Consider the following 19,685-nt stretch of genomic DNA (forward strand, 5'->3'; position numbering starts at 1 on the left):
GTGTCCCAAAAACATAACGTGGTAACTTTGGAATCCTTGTTCAAGCATGGTCGTTGTTGGTTCTCTAGGGTTTCTAAATTAATAAAGGGTGGAGGATCATCCCTTCCAGTCCCTCATGGGTGGAGGCCAATTGGTTGCCCTACACTGAATTTATGTTCAAATAATATAATCCTTTGCACTCCCAACATAGGGTGGAGGAACTCAAGCTGTAGTTTCAAGGTAATCTAATCCTATGGAATCCCCATACGGACCTAAACTTGTGTACAAGGTGGAGGTGGGATAATCCTCTGGAATCCTTGGTCAAGTCCTAAGCTAGGGAGTGTCAATTTCTCTATTGGAAGACTGTCAATGGTTGGGAGGAGATTATTCTTGAACCAATATAGTTTACAATATTTAAACAAATGTGAACCACCTGGAATGTACACCATAAAAGAGTGAGAATCCCTACTTGCATGGTGGAGGGTGATCCAATGTATCTTGTGATTCATGAATGAGTGTATGTTTTGAACTATATGCCAGAGGTAATTAAGCTTGTTATTTAGTAATCTGGTCACAAGGCCTTAGGCCTCAATGAGCTTAGGTCGCTAGGCACTGCGAAAAATTGGTGTTGTAAAATATTTTATGATCCAAGTAGGTAATTTATTTATGGACTATGGTCCATAACGACTCAGTTCCAAGCATTACTAATATGGGATAATCATAGTAGTGACTTATTTTTTCAATAATATTTGTTCAAATTGTTAACACTATTTTGCCAGAAGGGTGGCGATCAAATTAGATCTCTGGAGTCCCTGTATTGTTATGCCAGAAAGTTGGAGATCAGGTTATATCTCTGGAGTCCCTGTACTATTATGCCAGAAGGGTGGAGATCGGATTAGATATCTGGAGTCCCTGTACTATTATGCTAGAAGGATGGAGATTAGGTTAGATCTCTGGAGTCCCTGTACCAGTTATGCCAGAAAGGTGGAGATCGGGTTAGATCTCTGGAGTCCCTATACTATTATGCCAGAAGAGTGGAGATCGACTTAGATCATTGGATTCCCTGTACTATTATGCCAGGAGGGTGGAGCTTGGGCTATATCTCTAGAGTCCTTGTATTATTATGCCAAAAGAGTAGAGATCGGGTTAGACCTATCGAGTCCCTATACTGCTATGACATAAGAGTGGAGATAGGGTTAGATATTTGGATTCCATGTATTGTTATGCCAGAACGGTGGAGATCAGGTTAGATATCTAGAGTCCTTGTACTATTATGCTAGAAGGGTGGAGATTAGATTAGATCTGTGGAGTCCATGTACTTGAACACTGTTATTCCAAAAGGGTGGACGTCATATTAGATATCTGGAGTACTTGTACTTGAACATTGTTATGTCAGAAGGGTGGAAGCCAGATTATATCTCTGGAGTCCCTATACTTGAATATTGTTATGTCAGAAGGATGGAGGTAGGACTAGATCTTTGGAGTCCATGTACTTGAACATTGTCATGCCAAAAGGATGGAAGTCAGGTTAGATCTCTGGAATCCCTATACCTAAACATTGTTATACTAGGAGGGTGGAGGTTGGATTAGACCTCTGGAATCCCTAGATGTTTGGTCATTGGGACAGTCTCCTTGAGCTAGGTGGTGAAAACTGCAGTAGCAATCTATCAAATGGTTTGGAGGAGTATTGTTGACTATGTTCCACTGCCCATCTGAATTTTACAAGTGTTACAAATGAGGAAGGCGCATCCTGGAAGCACTTAGATGAAAATAATCCTCACAATATGTTAACTAAAATAATTCCACATAAAATAGATTACGGTATCACAGAATGTGGAGTTGATATTAGTTTCAGTTTGTCCTCTTTATTGCATATTATTTTGAAGCTCTTAACAACTGGGACACCGTTGATGCCTAGACATGATATTCTTAATTCTGATGATGAAATTATTGATTGAGTGGCACATGAATTATCAGAGGGTGGATATTTTCATCCTTGGAATCCCTCATGGGCTGAGGGATGGAGGAGAAGTTACCTTTGGAATCCCTATACCAACTTATAACTAAGCACCTACATGCAGGGTGGAGGTGGGTCAAGCCTCTGGAATGCCTATTCTGGACATTGGAACAGGTTTCATCAGCTATGGGGTGGTAGTTGCAATGTTGGAAGCTTTCCAATGGTTGGGAGGAAATTTATGAGCGTCACCCCAATGCCCATTCTAAGGTATCTTGTTCACTGTAACTATTTACTGGAGTTACAAGATTTCAGGACTTCTTATGGATTTCGTAGCCATGAGTGATATTGAAGCTTAGGGCACTGTTATTAGCCATAATCTAAAGTTAAATCCACATGTGGGATGGTTTACAAGAACCCTAGGATAGTATAGTATCTCCCTGTTTATGGCTTGTCATAAATCTGTCCCTAGTTCCTTACATATGTCATGTTGTTAATACTACTTCTATACCTCTTTAAGGACTAAGTAGTTGTCACTAAGGGTTTTAAAACTGTAACTGAATAGAGAAGTGGGTATCGAGCTAAGGGAATGGTTATAACTATACTTAACCTTCTAAAATGGAGAGCAAGAAAAAAAAAGAGACAACTACCCCATTCTTGTAACCATTCTTAAGAGTCAGGTAAAGTAGTAACCTTTTCCGATAATACAATGGGGGGGGCTGTTACAACCTACATGTCTATGTATAAATTAGTAGTAGGCCCGTGATTGATGTAGATACCAAACAATCTTGATCCACAAAGCTTGCTTGATCAATGTAAACATATGCATCCATTAGATAGGCTATGTCTGGAAGGTCTATGACGTGGAATGCTTAGGCATTATGATCATTGAGTTCGATAATGTATTAAGCTATGTTGCTTAGTGGTTATTTATCACTTGGAATATTATAATGTTTGACGCAAACATGACATGTTAATCATGACAAATTCTAAGCTTGTCTTTCTATGACATAAGGTACTTGACTATTGCACTCTATGACATCATTTAAGGGATTATAAGCAAGGACCCAACCCAGTCATTGATTCCCACTCATGGTATCATTTCTAGTACCATTTCTTCACCCTTTAGTCATTTAATTTGCAATTTTAATTAAACCAAATGCAATCACTTGTTTTCAATTGTCCATTACAATTCAAAAATTGTTAAACCATTATCATTGTGTCTTACTTCGACACTAGGTCATAATTATAATTACATACCAGGGGGGAACGAGGTGTTACATAGAGGGTACTTTTCTTGATGTTACCCAAGAACATTCATGTTAAGATATTAGTTCCTTAAGTCATAGTTCTACCATTTATCTTCAGTGAAACTTTAGGGCTTGACGATGATATACAAATTTAGTGAAATGGTCAACTCCTAATTTAGTCACCTTACAAAATCATATCTAACCCTCATGTCCTTTATGAGGCATGTCGAATACGGAGTGGACACCTATTGCTATGTTAGAGCCTCTCCATTTCTTTGTCTAGTTGATTGATATTTGCATTCAACCTCCACACAAGTTCTTGATGGAAGCTTTATATCTTTGTAAGAGAAGGATAAACAAAGTCATTTGGGCCAAGATTTACCAACGCCACCTTCAATCCATGTGGTTAGAGCCTAGAGAACCACTTTCCCCAAAGCTTTATCACTACTCCAGTGTATATCTTCACTTAAGAGTTGGATACATTAAATGCTCTACGGATACCAAACTTCATGACCTTGCACTATAGGTTCATGATGTCATATTGAGATAAACCATCATTGATATACTCTTATTCCCATTGATATCATATTGAGATAGACCACCATATTGTTTAAAATCATTATACCCACCATATTTATTTGTTAAAAGCATAAAATTAAAAAACATTTTATTTTATACCAAAAGTTTTATTTATAAGCATTTTTAATAATATTAAAATTATATTTTAAAAAATTTGTATAACATCTAAAATATTAAATAAATTGATTTAAATTATGAGAGAAAATACAAAAACAAAAGGATAATAAATGAAGGATAACTATGAGTGACTACAAAATGCCTAAGCTTTAATCTCAATCGTTGAATTTAATGCAATTATCATTGTGTTTATTTATAAAGCAAAATCCATGTGCTCCTTTTAACAGGTAGGGGGTCATTATATTTAAGCCATGTGATTTCAATGTAACTAAGATTTACTAATATACAACAAAGATTTAAAATGGGCTATGCTTTAATTTTATACTTGTTGAAGGCAGGTTATATTGTTTTTTATTTTGGTGGAAAAAATTTGACTTTTAATTAGTTTTGAAAATTTTAAACAGAAACAAATTCTATGAAGTTTATTAAAGTTCTCAAATTTTATCAAATTAGTTGATGACTATTTTTATGTGGTTTTAAATTGAATTGTCACACATGCAAATTATATTAAAAAATAAAATATCTAAAAAAAGTTTTTATTCATCAAGCCATAAGCATTTGCACAACACAATGCCATGTGGATAATTGTCTCATATTTTTGTGCCATAATTTTTGGATGGAGTTGCAATATTTATGTCATGATTTTTAGATACTTCCAAATTTTTCATTTTTAAGCTTCATAGGAATCACCAAAAATTAAATTCCTTGAAGATTGTTCATATTCAAGTAAAGAACATATTTACCATCAATTACTACGCACCATAATTTAAGTAAATATTTACATAAAAGAATGGATAGAAACAAGATGTAAGTAAATACACTTACCAAGGGTTGTTATTGTCCGTCGTTATTTATGTTTTCTTCAACACTTTATAAATAGGAACAAAATTGTAAATGTGCACACTTAATAAGCAGGAGTAAAAATGTAAATGTGCAGACCTTTTAGTATCCACCAAAACTTATGCAAGTATTTTCCCCATATTAGGAAAATATTTTTTTTTGTTAATATATTTGATAAAGAAAACACAATCCCTTAAAACTAAAAATCTTAACAAAATTTAGTATTTCAATCAATATTTTTGAAATCATACATAACATCATTTCACCCTACCTCAATACAATTACAATCAAATTAAAATCAATAATTCAAATAACAAAAGTTGAAAACTTATAAAATATATAAATTAATCACTATATTACTTCATCCAAAAATGGAGAGCTTAAAATTTATCATGATTCAAATCCAACTTTAGTTCTCTCACATAGTTTTAATTATTGGATTATGATATTTGAATAATGATTTTCATAAGGAAAACCTTTCCATCTTATTGTTTTTAATTTAATTCAGCGATCAATTACTTTTTGCATATGAGGCAACTACTAAGCAGTAACTTTGCATATTACACTTGTTTTTTTATTTGGATGATGATTCAAATTGTATTAAGAATATTAAATACATTACCTTGCATTATTCATACGCACATTCAAACGCACATCTTGTGGACTCAAGTGTCGTGTTATAATGTGTATCAAATTGGAAAATTTTATTTATTTTTAATTTTTTTCCCAAGCTAGGTTGAGCCTAGATCAGGACCAGCCCTAATGTTGAATGGAAGAATGGTCTTCCCACTAGTGGAATGCTATCACCATGATTGTCCGAAGCTCAATCAAGCTTGGCACCCCTTGGGATAGTTTAATTCCCCCAAAGGTGGCTCCTATCCTCAACCCCTCCCCATGAGATTGAGCCAATGACCTCATGGAGACTAAACCCCATACAAACCAATTGGTCTACACCTCATAGGTTGGAATTATAAAAGCATAAGCACATTACGTGAACTCATTATGTTGTGCCATGTTATATAGTGTATCATATTGGGAAAACACACTCTCTCTTTTCTTTTCTTTTTTTGGGGGGGAGGCGGTTTGTTGTATGGAAGTTTAGTTATGTACTTCGATAAGAAGAAAAATGAATGTTATGGATCTATTTCCATTAGCAAAAATAATAATAACTCAATTTTTATGTTAAGTTATTTTTTGTTTTTTACCATGAGGTGTATAATAGTAACTCAATTTTTATGTTAAGTTAATTTTTGTTTTTACCCATGGGGCATAGAGCAGACAGTGAGGAGGTGTTTTTTTAAGGAACTCCATGGTGTAAAGGTCACCGTTTGGAAACTTCGTGGGAAAAAATCCAACCATGCTAAGAATTGGTGTAGCCCAAGCCAGGTGTGTTCCTTGGGTGATTTAGACGACTTAGATGCCCTTGGGTCGCAACTACTTAAACCACAGGTTAGGTGTACCAGTCATCTCAGAACTCACATTACCTAGTAAAAAAAATTGTATTTTAATCTAAAGTAAAGAGAGATAAATATTTATTTGAATAAATTATAATATTAGCATGCTTCACAAACTAACATGAAAATTTGGTTAAGACAATAATGTTTGACTATATATTTTGGTGGTTCTTCACTAAGTGGTTTGTGCTTGGTCTAGAGGTGAGTTGAGTGTCTCAATGGTCTTCCTTTCCTGGTACATTCATTCTAAGTAGTGAGTGTGTGATGAGGACCCCTTGTGAAGGCATTGTTTGGCGACGTTGTGAAGGCAGTCAAGGCAGGGGTTGTAGAATTGTCAAGGCGATGAAAGCATAAGTGTTAAGGTAGTGCTATAAAGGAAGTGGAGATGGTGGCCATAGAGTTGCCTTCATGTCAGAGAAATTAATCATTTTCAAATTCCAAGTGGTTAATTGACATTACAGATTAAAGAATTATAGTTACAACTCAAAACTTAGGGTTCCAAGATCAAAACAAACAAATATTAAGACTCATATGCTTAGTTGTGGTATTAAAATTGAAAACTTAGGTTAAGCTAAGGTTGTTAAAGGAAAAATTAACATTGGGAGTAGCGAAGCCTAGAATAAGAACTCAACTTTATTTGTGAAAGAGATTCGAAAGAAAAGATTTTTTTTATTATATAAATAAGGTAAATTGTGTTTCCTATCCCAAACATGAGCGAACAAAAAAATATATATGGTCAAATGCAAAACTAATAAGAGATCAATGACAAGTCTATCATTATAATCTTAGCCTTTGACAAGGACTAACAATAACACATGATAATATTATTTATATTAAGTTCATTACCTCAATTTATATCTTCACTTGGGTTTATCAAATCTATTGGGTACAATAAAATTTAGTAGTATTTAATAGTATTGCACTTTGAATATTATTTTAAAACAATTGAGTATATTTCCTAAAAACACTATATCTATGAAATTTAATATGAAATGTAAGATCCAGGAGCATTTTGTATTTAGATGTTCCTTTTATCATGAAATTAGAGGGTGATTTCTCTGTGTCTTCGAAGATTTAGATAACTTTTTCCAAAAATTCATGGTTTACAAGGATAAAAAATGCTTCTTGTTTTTGTATCAACAACTTTCTAGAACCCACTCATCCAAAGTGTTTGGTACTAAATTTATTTCTTCTTTCTTCTAATAACATTCTCATAATTTGAGTACTAAAAGACCTTAACCAATTTCTATGTGCAAAGATGGCTACATGAGGCATCACATATAAAAAAAAAAAACATTACCTATATGTTTTTTTCAAAAACAAAAAATATACTACAATACTCATAGACATTAATGTACTTTCTATGGATACAATCTCAAGACTTCAAAAATTAGTAACATCATCATGTACAAACAAAATCTTGCCACTTAAGATAAGTGGTTAGTGGTTTGTAATGGGCTACACTTCCACTTCCATCTAATTCATATAGGAGTTGTTAACTTATTTCCTTACATCTAAAAAAAAGGAACTTTTAACCAATCGAAAGCAATTTTACTTTACAATTCCAACTAATCACTAATATGTCTTATTTAATTGCCAGATTAAGTGTAGATATATATATATACTAATCATATATTCTTGTTCGCTAGTTGGGAATCTAAGGAGATAAATTTTCTCCTAAGGATTACCCACTTTTTAGTGGGTAACAATTACCATAAAATTTTCTTCAATTTATGGCCCAGCCCTTATTCTAGAAGTCAGTTAACTTATTAGTCTATAGAGTCACTTGGGTAACCAACTACGGTGTCCTTGGTTTTCTAGAAAAGAAACTTGGATATATGGTGTGTCCCATTGTTTACTTATTTATGAGTTTCATTGGATTATTATTCTTCTTTGGCTACTTTTTTATAGTTAACTTTGGTTTCTTTTCAAAACTAGACTGAAAAAAATAACAATAATAATTAAAAAAAAAGGTCAACAATTAATTATCACTTTCTCGCAATAGTGACTTAAATAGTAATCAAATCTTTTTGTTCACAACTATTATCATTATTTCTTTATATGGTACATTCTCCTATATTTTCCTATTGAAAATTTGAAATTCATGGCATAAGATTGACATAGTGAACTTTGACATCAAGAAGACATTAAATTGCTTTGACATCAAGAAGACATTAAATTGCTCAAATACAATGTTTATTTGTTTTCTTTTTAAGCATTCACAGAAAATATTTACAACCTTTGGTCCTTGGGAGGCCAAATGCAATGTTATAATTAAATAAATTTTAGTGATTGAAACATTAAACCATTAACAATAATACTTGTTGGTTAAGGAATAGACATAGTGATTATTAATCAATCTAATCCAATATGATCACACAACATATAATGAACCTATAGCACATAACATTGTTTATAGGTGCAATATGCATATTAAAGCTAGATCAATAAGCTCCAGTGATTAAAAGGACATGATTCCTTGATGTGTACAACTAATATTGGCCAACTCTTATAAATAAGGATGAGGGTTACATTGTTGTGAACCTTAACTCTAGGTGTGGTGCCCCTAGGATTCCCTTGTTAACAAAAAGTGTGGAAAAATCCAATAAGGAAATACATATGAATATAATTGATTGTGTCCACAAGGGCACCCCTTAATGAGATATGGAACAAGTCAAATATTAGCCAACATAAGTCCAATGCCACCCTTTAAGTTTGGCCTAAATTATAGAAAAAACAAATTGGCATAAACTGCAACCTTGTATTGATACATTTGCATATACATGTGACCAAGATATTTTACATCTCAATATCCCTTATTGATATGATTTTTGAGCATATGTGAGAAATTAAGAAAAATGGCCAAATAACATTACAATAATCCCACACTAATATTTAATTTAATATGGAATACAATGATGACATCCTAACCATAACGAAGGTAAACAAACTTTTAATAAAGAGTCCTCTTGTAGCATTGTAGCCTCCATAACACAAAACTCTTTGGAACTGATGAAGCAAACATAACATTAAATAATCTAGCTTTGATACCAATGAAGAAAACACAATTTTAAATGAACATATGTGTGAATGGTTAGAGAAAGGAATCAAAGCCCACAATGTTGTCAAAGATCCATGGATAGAGGATCGAAAACACCATGTTGAATCTAAAAGTGATTCAATGATTTTGTAGGCAAGTGTCAAAGATTGAAAAGAATAATCAAATCAAGGAAACCAATACTTGTGGAAGCTAAGATTATGTTAACAAAGATGTGATTAAATAAAATTCAAATATCTACAAGATTGATTCAAACAAGAAAAACAAAGAGAATTAACCTCACAATTTTGAGCAACAGGGTAAATGAGTTCAACAAATGCTCCAAGCACCACTTTCATCAAGATGGTCTCCCCTTATTAATAGTGTTTTCCACCCTCATATGTCCATAAATTTAGCAACAAAAAAGGCTACAATAAACAATGGTCATGAAGACACAAATAACATTGTCAATCACTCTAAAATAGTGATGAACACAATATGATTGTTAATTAAGGAACCTAATTGACAAGATGTCCTTAAACTAGAGTTCATTTGTTTCCATAACCAATCAACAAACCACAATTAACCTTATGATGGTATTAATCCAAAATTTTACAAGATATGCTTAGTAATTTTTGGTCTATGAGAAGGAATACTATCAGACTAATAAATATGCAATGAGTTTCGAACTCTTGATGGAGGGTAAAAATATTTGGTGTCACTAGATATTGTAGACATGTGGATGATAAATAATATGATTTAGAGTGATTAAAGTGTGTAGGATTGGTTCTTGTTGAATTAATATCACAATGTTTCTTGTTGAATAAAAGACATAAGATTTGGTTCTTCCCTATCGAGGACATGAATCACTAGAAGTGACAAATTCAAGTTTCAACATAAATACGGAAGGCAAAGCATTAGATGGTGTAGATTTTGGTTCTTGTGAAGCATTAGTTGTAGAAATATAATGATGTTTTGTATTTGATAATGAAGTTTCTAGTATTCTCCCATCAATCTCATTTTATGCCCAATTGAGTAATAATACCAAGTCCATGTTTACCAATTATACTATTGTATAACTTTGTTTAAATTAATTTGGAACGCATGCCTCAAGTATGCTAATCAAATTTAAGAGATCATGGCCCATGGGTAGTTAGTAGTACATGAGAAGATCCATTTGGAAGATGACAAATAAAGGTTTCATGATACAAATTGAATTTTCTCTTGCAATATGTGCACCACTTCTTCATGCTTCTTTGTCTCATAGTCCTCAAGATAGGATAATATTGCACATGGTTGGCCACCATTACAAGGGTAGGTGCATATATTCTTATTATGAAGTGGTGAATATTTGGCATTCTAATAGTAAAATATATACTTTTCTGTTATTTAACCAATTCACAAAACAAAACAAAAGATAGATTGACTACTTAAAAATTATCCTCTTTGAGGGGGAAACATCCTTTACATTACATAAATGAATAATTATTGGATAATACAAATGATATGACCTCCTTGGTATATATAGCAGTCTAAGGGGTCACAATAGAATCATATCCTACATAACAATAATAATGTAAGGGCACAACAATAACAATAGTGAGCTTCTATGTTGTACAACAATAATAACATAGGGGATACATGGGCGCAAAAATAACAATAGGGGGCTACACTAACAATAATAATAAGGGGGATACACTAGTATTATAGGGACCTAACATGTCCCTCTCCTTCAAAATGGTGTTTTCCTCAACGCTTGAGTAGATTCGGATGCTTCTATATAAAATTCTCATCCTCCCATGTGGAATTTTCAATGGGTAAGTTCTTCTACTTAATGAGATTCTCTGGAATTAATCGATTTCAAAGGTTGTCAAGTTCTTATTTCTCTGACTGCTTCAGGCTCAAATATGATTTTTCCTTCCTCATCAAGTTCTTGAAACACTATTTAAATTGGGAGCGTGTCACCGATAACCTTCTTTAAGTATGAAACATGGAAAACTAGGTATACTCGGGAAGGTGCAAGCACCTCCAATTTGTATGCCATAGTACCAATATTTTGCAACACCTTGTAAGAACCATAGTACTTGGGTAATAATTTTTTATACTTCTTAGCTTGCTTGAGGGACATTTGTTTGTATGGTTGTAGACGTAAAAATACCCAGTCACTTACATCAAAACTTCTTTCACTTCAATGTTGATATGTCTATTGTTTCATTCAAGTTTTTGCCAGAGTAAGGTTATCTTTAAGAGTTTGATAACGTGTTATTGATGCTTGATGTGATCTTCCACTACTTGAACCTTCGAATTTTCTCTTAAGGATGATGTGATGGATGGTGGATGATATCCATAAAGTGCCATAAATGGGGTCATTTTTGTTGCAATATGGAAGTGTTATACCACCATTCAGCTAGAGGTAACCACTTGACCCATTGTGTCTTTTTATCAAATATAAAGCAATGAATATATCCTTCCAAACATTTGTTCACTATCTCAGTTTTTATGTCATATTGAGGATGATAAGATGAGATATGAGCTAATTGAGTACCACGACAAGAAAATAATTGTCCCAAAATTTCTAGTGAAAATGGGATCTCTGTCACTTACAATCATCTTTGGGTTTCCACGTAGCTTTTGAATTGTTTCCATAAATGCAGTAGCAATTATATTGGCTTCAAAAGGATGAGATAATGCACAAAAGTGTGCATACTTGGTATGTCTATCAATTACCACCATGATGACACTCTTTCCTTCAGACTTGGGTAAACCTGTGATAAAATCCATTGAGACCTCCTCCTAATGCTGACTTGGAATTTCTAAAGGTTGTAACAGACCCGAGGTCTTAATTGTCTAAACTTTATTTTGTTGGAAAACCAAACATTCTACCACAAACTTTTAAATATCAAATTTAACGCCATCCCAAAAAAATCCTTCTTGGCACTGTGGTAAGTTTTTTAAAATATTGAGTGCTCTCCTAAGGGGGAGGTATGCAATTCCAAAAGAATATTTTTCTTGAGTTGGGAATTATTACAAAGATATCAGCGATCTTTGTACCATAATGAATCATTTTTCTAGCTAAATGTGTCAGATGTATTGGGATCTTGCTACAACTTTTGAATGAGCGTCCACACCTCTTCATCATTCTTCCATTCATCCCTTGCTTCAGTTATCCAATCAAGTTGGATAATAGAAATGGCACAAAGAAATGCTTCCACATCCTCATACTTTCTTGAGATTGCATCTGCAACAACATTTTGCTTCCCTTTTCTGTAGATGATTTCAAAGTCATAACCCAACATCTTTGTGACCCATTTTTGTTGTTCTTCTGAATATAATCTCTGTTACAAAAGTTATTTCAGACTATTGTGACCTATTTTTACCTTGAAGTGTCTTCCCATTAGGTAAGGTCATCATTACTTTAGTTCATGTAGTATTGCCAACTTTTCCTTCTCATAAATAGGTTTGTGTAAATATTTTCCCTTGATTGGATGACTTTCAAAAGAAATGGGTCTTCCTTCTTGCATTAAAACAACACCAATTCCATTTCCTAAGGCATCACATTCCACAATAAAGTTTTTGTGAAGTCTGGCGTAGCTAAGACCGGTGCTTGGCACATTGCCTCTTTAAGATGTTCAAAGGCCTTTGTTGCTTCCGGATTCCATGAAAATGAATCTTTCTTCAATAATGTTGTTAGAGGTGCTGCTATTCTCCCATAATTCTTAACAAACTTGCGATAATACCCTCTCAACTCAAGAAATCCTCTAAGATGCTTTATGTTTGTGGGGATTTTCCATTCCTTAATGGCTTTAATTTTGTTAGGGTCTACATTAACACTATCATGAGATACAATATGACTCAAATATTCCACCTTGTACTCCAAAGAAACAATTGGAGGTTTTTGCGTATAATTGTTTCTCGTCCAATAGTTTGAGCACCCTGTCAACATGTTGAACATGATCCTTCCAAGACTTGTTGTAGATTAGTATATCATCAAAAAATACTAACACAAATTTTCGAAGGAAGGGTTTGAAAATGGAATTCATTAAACATTGAAATGTGGAAGGTGCATTAGTAAGGCCAAAAGGCATGACCAAAAATGCATAATGACCCTCATAAGTTCTAAATGTTGTTTTTATAATGTCTTCAATATTTATTCTAATTTGATGATATCTTGGACAAAGATCCAATGTGGTGAAGTAAATTGCTCCATGTAATTCATCAATAACATGAATGGGAAATTTATCTTTAATTGTGAGCTTGTTGAGCTCCCTATAATATTAACATATACGCCATGATCCATCCTTCATGTGCACCAATACTACTGGAGTAGAGAAAGAACTTGGACTAGGTTGAATTATATCGACCTCTAGCATTTCTGTAACCATGCGTTCAATTTCACTCTTTTGGGTATAGGGATATATATAAGCTCTGATGTTTGGAGGAACACTTCCTAGAATCAAATGAATAGCATGATCATGATCATGAATAGGTGGGAGGCCTTTGGGATTCTCAGATACCTTAGAATGATTGTCCAATACTTTTTGGAGATCTGGAGAAATAGACAATTTCGATGTTTGAACCCCTAGTGAGCATAATTGTGCAATTATGCCTCATTGTTCTTTCTTCATAAGTTTTTTCATGCCATTAGATTTGATTATATTTCTCTGTTTCCCTTCGATACCCCTTTATTTAACTTCCTTTCCTTCCCAAAAAAAATTCAAGAAAATTTCTTGAAAATTAAAAGTTATCGTCCCAAAAGATTGTAACCATTAGACTCCTAGTACAATGTTAGCACCACCCATTGGAATGGAAAGAATTAGACTATTCAATACATATTCCCTCGTGGTTAGCTTGATATTATGGCACTTTCTGGAATAAATTTATAGTTCCTCCATTTGCAACCATGACTTGACACTTTGGTGCTTGATATAGGAAGAAATTCAATTATTTTGCTATCTTACAATGAATAAAATCATGGAACTGCCTAAATCAATCAGCACTATTACCTTTTTCTTCTTGATATATCCTTCTATCTTGAGAGTTTAAGGAGTGGTAATTCCTTCCAATTCATTACAAGATATGGTTGGATTCATTTCTTCTTTCTTTGGGGTTGGTTCCTGGTGTATATCCTCCTTCTTCTTTTTATTGTTTTTTTCTTCCTCATCTTCACAATCTATGTAGAATGATTTCTTCTCAGCACACTTATGACCTTTAGTGTACTTTCTATCACAACTTTAACAAAGCCATTTTCTTTTTCCTACAATTTTTGTGGTGTCAACATTGTAGGTTGTGGAAGGCTAGGAGCAACAACACTTTCACCTTTATAGTTGTGAGTGGTATACTTCCTTGTTGCCATAATTTTGCTTTCAACTTTTCTTACCACCCTAAATGCCTTCTCCAATGGATCAGGTTCCCAAAGACGAACCTCATGTTGGATGTTATCCTTTAAACTCCCTATGAATACATCAATCCTTTGCTCTTCTAGAATATCAGTTACCCTAATATTCAATTTTTGGATGTCCTCAAAGTTCTCTGCCATTGAACCCTTTTGTTTGAGATTTATCAATTGACTAAAGAAGGTGTTACTCTTTGTCTCCTCATAATGTGTTATCATTTCCTCCATAAAAATTGACCAAGTGAATAGTGTTTTACGAGAACAAATCCATTGATACCATACAAATTGATTGGGTTCTAAATATAAAGATGCAATGTGTACCTTTTGTGTGTGTTGCACATCATGGAGATCAAAATATTACTCCATCTATAGTATCCATGTTACCAGATCCTTGCCATAAAACTTCCTAATATTGATCTTTGGAATGTGGTGGTTCTTAAACCCAACATTAGATTTTCCAAGATCATAATTCATATTCCTTTTTTCCTAATCATGATTTTCATGGATTAGGTTGTCACCACTGGGAAACCTTTCTTTTAACAACTTTGTGAAGCCTTCCTTCAACCCTTCTATCATGACACTCATCATTGCTTCCATGTCTACTTTTAAACCATCATTGAAAACTTCCATGTCCCTTTTTATACCATCTATATTAACATTCATCATGCTTCCAATTCATTTTTTGTTACTTTTTACGAGAGCGAAATTTGTAGCACTTGGTCTCATAATTTTGATATATCATGTTGCATTTCTTCCTCTTCTTCATGTGCCATAGAAGATATTTCTGGTTACTTACTAGGTGTATCCGTTTTTTTGTTTCAAAGCATTTTGGAATCAAACAATGATACATATGCTTCGCTATGCACTTTGAATCACTTCAAACTAATTTTTCAAACAAAAGTTATGCAAAATTTAAAACGAATACACACATTTTTCCTGTCTTTTAGGAGCTCGATATTGAAACTATTGTAACTATGTAATTTTGGATCTCCAAGGTCTTAAATTATGTCTTGTAGTGTACCTCTAAGTCTTCTTTTCAATGCCAAAAGTTAGACTAAAATTGGATTTTTCAAGATAACGTTATGCCCAATCTCCTACGATGACTTGATTATGGACTGGTTCAATAGAGCGAACTTGTAAGGAATGCCGCATGTCATTGTTTCAACCTTCAACCCTAAAAATGATACATGAAAAACTAAAGCTTGTGCACTTTCAGTCACTCTTTACTAAATTCAAATCTAATGCTTTCAGAGGAAGTTATGATGATTTTACCAAGGTCACCTATTTGAGACTAAATTCTAGAGCATGAAAAAACCTTAACTTCTTCAGGCCATATCTCAAAAAAATATAGCGAACCAAGATTTGAATTCTTTACAGGAAGTTCATCAAAATTTCGACTCCACGTGGTCGTAATTTTAGATTCTAAACCTTCGTAGGAAAAAAATTATAGCCAAAATTCCAATATGGCTTGTTTGGAGCAAAGAAATCGTAGAATCCAAAGCTCTAATACCAAATGTTATGTAACTAGCTCACAAAGTAGAAGAAAATATAGATCAAAGACTTAAAAATTATCCTCTTCAAGGAGGAAACCTCCTTTATATTACATAAAAGAACAATTCTTGGATGATACAAATGATAAGACCTCCTTGGTATATATAGGAGTCTAAGAGGTCACAATATGATCAGAGCCTACATAACAATAATAACAATAAAGGGATACACTAACAATAACAATAAGGGGGATACACTAGTATTAGAGGGACCTAGCAGTTTCCCCCTCAAAAAAAACTAGGAGTTTTTGAAGGTCATGAGAATGGATTTATTTGAGTTCATTGATATGAAGTATCCATCTCACAAGATTATTATACCTCTAAAAAGTAAAAGCAACCTCTTAGTAACCTTTAGTACTTCTCAATGCACTTTTTTATTGTACAAGGTTCGAATGAGGTGTCATAGTTAAGGGTATCTATATATGTAGAGTCCAAATGGGAACGGTTTCATAAGAGCACCAATACAAATGGACTGAGGAGAGGTTATGGATGATCATCCAATATAACGGATAGATAGGGAGGCATATGCATCCCATCAATAAACATAGAAGCCACAAAATAATGATAGGTCTAGAGGAAGCTAAGGAAATTGGTGTAGGTAGAGCCTATATGGGAAGGGTTCTAAAGGAGCACCAAGAGAAATGGACCACAAAGATGTTGAAATTTATCTACAAAATGGATGGTTTGACGGGCATAAGTGTCCCGTTAAGAAACATAGAAGCCAACAAAAAATTCCTTACAATGTAATAATTAAAAATAAAAATATGTATTTCTTGTTAATGATTATTAAGCCTTTATCAGTGATTATTGATGTTGGAAGTTAGGTAGCTTGAAAGTATTTTTGAAAGACAGAAACCCAACAAAAGTGAGTTGGTTAGGAAATTTAACCAAGTGCTTTGGGTTTGCACCCAAGTCAATTAATTGTTTGTTCTAATTTGAATAACCTGAATGAAAACTACAAATATCAGGCCAAAGGAAAGGCCTAGACACACAAGTGGAGAAGCACTTTCACTTGTGGATATAGGGAGTTCAATGGCACCAAAGTCACCCTGGCACAAATATCCCAAATCTACTCCACACACAGCTTCGTATTTACATCCAATCCAATAATATTTCATGAAGCATTTAACATATGCAATGAATATAAGAATATAAATTTGTTTAATGAGTTCCATGAGAGATTTTTCTCTCACCTCCCACTCTTTTTCTCACCTCATTTCATAAATCTAATTACATATGTTTCAACTTAACAAATGGTGCAACGAGCAGGCCAAACAGACATTTAAAAACTGAACACACAGTCTTGAAAAAAATATTGCAGTCACTACAAATGATTTCGTAGCGCCTATTTTCCAATTCATTGTTCTGTCGCTACAAAATGATTTCATATTTCCCGTTAAAATTATGTATTTCAGTTTCAGGGAAGATGAAACGACTTGTCGCTCTTCCAAACCAAGTCTCCACAACCCCTAGATTGCTCTTCGACACAATATATGATTTACCTTGTCTTTCTTTGTCGGGATTTGAAATGTTAGATTTTTCAATTGAATAAAGAATGAAAGATTTTTTTTTATATATACATAATTCCAAAAGGGTACTTTGTCTCTATAACAAGACTCAAATTTTTGTAAACACCACCCACGTGGTTTTGGAACTAGTATAACAATAATACCAAAGATAAATGAACAATCACACAATGATTGAAGCTACAATGTTCAGATTTTTAATGTAAATCGATTCAATAATTTGCAAGCTTTCAAAATGACCAATATTCAAATGAACAAATGCACAAGAATAGAAACCATGAGTTCACAAGTAGAAATCGAATTGGTTAATCACAGGAATTTGATTCAATCTCAACCATTTAGCAAGAAAACAACTTATAGTCCAAATTTTTTGTTCATTTACGCCACTCACACAGAGAAATACCTTTTGATTCACACAGATTGGAAAGTACATGTGGATCTAAAAACTTAGGACTATAGTTGCGCAAAGAAACAACGAGTTCCTCTCTTCTCTCCCTCTCTCTTCTCTTCACTCAGGAGCTTCTCTTCTCACCTCTTCTTCTCAAACACTCTTTTCTTATTGTTTTCCAAAAGAAACCGATCATGAAAACCAAGAGTCACAAAGGGTGAATCGTTTCCCTTTCTCCACAAAACAAGGGAAACTGAAAAGTAAAATTTACATCAAAAAATACCTTATCCAACTTATTCTAAAAATTAAAACTCACTTCCTAATGTAAATATTTACAATTTCTTACAAAACATTTAAAATTTCCTCCCAGCATTACCATGTGGCCATCCCATCACATTGGTAAGCTCTTTTCCTCACTTTGTCAACTTTTGTGCTCGGCCTATGCACCTGAATCAAACTCCCAAGGTGAAAAAATTCATGGTCTCATGACCATTTGTTGATGAAGTGGATCTTCCTTTGTACCAAACTTTAAATCGTAGTTGTTCCTTCTCCTTGTCATGTCGTTGCTCCATTGTTTTCTCCTCTTGTAGTCTTCCTCCTTCTTTGCTGATGAAAACTTTCTCTACCCTCTACAATATGTTGTCCTTTATTCTCCTCTGCCATGCATACCTCTTATGTTGAGTCTTCTTCAACATCAACTTCCTTATTCTCTCTATTTACATATCCAACCTACCTTCTAGCTGGAACAAGCCATTATTTCTTGGTTGAAATTCGTTGTTGTCCTCCACTAAATCATCAGGATACCAATTGCCTAAAGTTGCTTTCACCACTCTCTGTATTGTCTGTTGGAACTCATCATCACTATTGTTTCCTTGTTGCTGCATTTTCTCCATGGGAAACTCGTCCTTAACCTCTCTTGGACTGTTGCAATTCACTATACTCTTTTTCCTTGGATTGTTCAACCAATTTTCTAAAAGATTCAATTCAGGTGCAATGTTGTTTATTCCTATCATGTGTTAGTTTATGTAGCATAAGAGGTGTTATAATCTCAAAACTTTTTGGAAAGGCTAAAACACAGGATTTATACATAACCCAGAAACTGTTTCTAGAAATTCCACCTAGAAGTGTCTCAATTAGATTATTAGCCTATTTTTAATTATTTCCTAAGTATAAACTTAGGAAAAGGGGTTTATTAATCATAATTAATTGAGATAAGGTGTGAATCATCTAGAAACTCACACGTATCGACAAAGAATTAATCTGGGCCCTTGATTAAGTTTTAATCTTGGTCGTCAGAGGTCCAACAGAAGATTATAAGAAGAAGTCGATGGGTAGTAGCTAGACATCAGCAGTGTGACATAGGGTGGTACAGAGGTAGGGTGTTGTGGTAGATTGTGCAACACAAGAGAGAACACCTTCCTCGCTAAGAGGGAGTGTTAGTTTTAGTGTAATCAAAGATTTTCTAGTCTTAAAACTTTGTGGAGAGGCTAAAACACAAGAGTTCTCCCTAACCCAGAAATCATTTCTGGAAATTCCACCTAGAAGTGTCTCAATTAGATTATTAGACTATTTTTAATTATTTCCTAAGTCTAAACTTAGGAAAAGGGGTTAATTAATCA

The sequence above is a fragment of the Pinus tabuliformis genome, chromosome 7, assembly GCF_031772625.1.
Source record: "Pinus tabuliformis cultivar Carrire ecotype Pingquan chromosome 7, CPIR1, whole genome shotgun sequence".
Taxonomy (NCBI): Eukaryota; Viridiplantae; Streptophyta; class Pinopsida; order Pinales; family Pinaceae; genus Pinus; species Pinus tabuliformis.